Raw genomic sequence first — 3,115 nt, forward strand, 5'->3', positions numbered from 1 at the left:
CATTTCCCACTTCCAAGTGGGAAGTTCAGGCTGTTGTAGTAAACCTGACGGCTTTTGATGTTCAGCTTTAACCTGCGCACACGTCAGACATTTAGCCACATAAGTGGCTATAGATTTCTTCAAACCTATCCACCAATAATTTGCCTTTAAATCCTGGTACATCTATTACTGCTAGGATGGACTGAATATTTCGAACTGTGAGCTTCCTGAAGGATCACGTCTCTAAGTCCCCCATGGATAGGGACCCAGATTCGACCATTTAATCTTAGGATCCCATCCTTGCCATATGACAATTGATCAGCAGTGACGCCTAACTTCTCATTCAGATAGTTAGTGTCCAAAATAGCTTCCTTCTGAGCAGCTAACAACTTTTCATTCAAGCTGTTCTTTAGTTCAATGCTTTTGGCATTGATTCTAATAGGCTTAACCCTTTCCTTCCTGCTTAGAGCATTAGCTATAACATTCGCTTTGCCTGGATGGTAGCGAATTTCGCAATCATAATCGTTTAATGTCTCCATCCATCGACTCTGCCTCATGTTAAGATCTTTCTGATTGAACAAGTGTTGAAGGCTTTTATGATCAGAATAGATTATACACTTGGTTCCATATAGATAATGCCTCCAAAGCTTCAGTGCAAACACAACGGCACCAAATTCTAAATCATGGGTGGTGTAGTTCTTTTGGTGCACCTTTAATTGACGTGAGGCATAGGCAATGACCTTGCCTCTCTGCAGGAGCACACTACCCATACCAGTGTGCGATGCGTCGCAGTACACAACAAACTCTTCAATCCCTTCTGACAATGTCAACACCGGAGCATTGCTCAATTTTTGTTTAAGAATCTCAAAGGATTCTTGTTACTTGGGACCCCAATCGAACTTTATATTCTTGCAAGTCAATGAAGTTAGGGGTGCAGCAATCCTTGAAAAATTTTCAATAAAACGCCTGTAGTATCCTGCTAGACCCAAGAAGCTGCGAATCTCTGTAGGTGTTTTTGGTGCTTGCCAATTCATAATGGCTTCAATCTTAGCGGGATCCACCTGGATACCACGCTCAAATGTCAACATATACACGTGTGATTTAGTTTACGAAGATTTTTCAATGCCAAAAACCTCGATCAAAGAGTAAAAAAGGCGTAAGGTTCACAATGGTGTAAAACTAAAATGGGATATACCGGGCTAGGATTTGAGTAACAAGAACAAGGGCCAAACCATCTACCCAAGAATGGAATTGTCGAGCGAAAACACTTGACAACCTCCTGGAAACAGCTTTTCTTGCCACCAGACCTTTCTCCATAAATTAGGAATCAGATGCCGTCACTAAACACATTCCTTAAATTATAGCCATTTTTTGGTGTTTAATCCGCATATATATCACCATTGCTCTTGATTTTCTTGACTGTATATCTCTTAAATGTCAACATATACACGTGTAATTTAGTTTATGAAGATTTTTCAATGCCGAGAACCTCGATCAGAGAGTAAAAAAGGCGTAAGGTTCACAATGGTGTAAAACTAAAATGGAATATATCGGGCTAGGATTCGAGTTACAGAAACAAGGGCCAAACCAACCACCCAAGAATGGAATCATCGAGCGAAAACACTTGACAACGTCCTGGAAGCAGCTTTTCTTGCCACAAGACCTTTCTCCATCAATTAGGAATCTGATGCCGTCACTAAACACATTCCTTAAATTGTAGCCATTTTTTGAGTGTTTATTATTTAGTGTCTAATCCGCATATATATAACCATTACTCTTGATTTTGTTGACTGTATATCTGTTAAGTGTCAACATATACACGTGTGATTTAGTTTACGAAGACTTTTCAAAGCCGAGAACCTCGATCAGAGAGTAAAAATGGCGTAAGGTTCAAAATGGTGTAAAACGAAAATGGGATGTACCGGGCTAGGATTCGAGTTACAGGAACAAGGGCCAAACCAACCACTCAAGAATGGAATCGTCGAGCGAAAACACTTGACAACCTCCTGGAAGCAGCTTTTCTTGCCACCAGACCTTTCTCCATCAATTAGGAATCTGATGTCGTCACTAAACACATTCCTAAAATTGTAGCCATTTTTTGAGTGTTTATTTTTTGGTGTCTAACCCGCATATATATCACCATTGCTCTTGATTTTCTTGACTGTATATCTCTTAAATTTCAACATATACACGTGTGATTTAGTTTACGAAGATTTTTCAATGCCGAGAACCTCGATCAGAGAGTAAAAAAGGCGTAAGGTTCACAATGGTGTAAAACTAAAATGGGATATACCATGCTAGGATTCGAGTTACAGGAACAAGGGCCAAACCAACCACCCAAGAATGGAATCGTCGAGCGAAAACACTTGACAACCTCCTGGAAGCAGCTTTTCTTGCCACCAGACCTTTCTCCATCAATTAGGAATCTGATGCCGTCACTAAACATATTCCTTAAATTGTAGCCATTTTTTGAGTGTTTAATTTTTTGGTGTCTAATCCGCATATATATCACCATTGCTCTTGATTTTCTTGACTGTATATCTCTTAAATGTCAACATATACACGTGTGATTTTGTTTACGAAGATTTTTCAATGCCAAGAACCTCGATCAGAGAGTAAAAAAGGCGTAAGGTTCACAATGGTGTAAAACTAAAATGGGATATACCGGGCTAGGATTCGAATTACATGAACAAGGGCCAAACCAACCACCCAAGAATGGAATCGTCGAGCGAAAACACTTGACAACCTCCTGGAAGCAACTTTTCTTGCCACCAGACCTTTCTCCATCAATTAGGAATCAAATGCCGTTACTAAACACATTCCTTAAATTGTAGCCATTTTTTGAGTGTTTATTTCCTGGTGTCTAATCTGCATATATATATATATATCACCATTGATCTTGATTCTCTTCACTGTATATCTCTTAAATGTCAACATATACACGTGTGATTTAGTTTACGAACATTTTTCAATGCCGAGAACCTCGATCAGAGAGTAAAAAAGGCGTAAGGTTCACAATGGTGTAAAACTAAAATGGGATATACCGGGCTAAGATTCGAGCAAAAACACCCAAGAATGGAATCATCGAGCAAAAACACTTGACAACCTTCCTACCCTCATATGGGGTCCATTTGGT

This window comes from Helianthus annuus, chromosome 11 (assembly GCF_002127325.2).
Source record: "Helianthus annuus cultivar XRQ/B chromosome 11, HanXRQr2.0-SUNRISE, whole genome shotgun sequence".
Taxonomy (NCBI): Eukaryota; Viridiplantae; Streptophyta; class Magnoliopsida; order Asterales; family Asteraceae; genus Helianthus; species Helianthus annuus.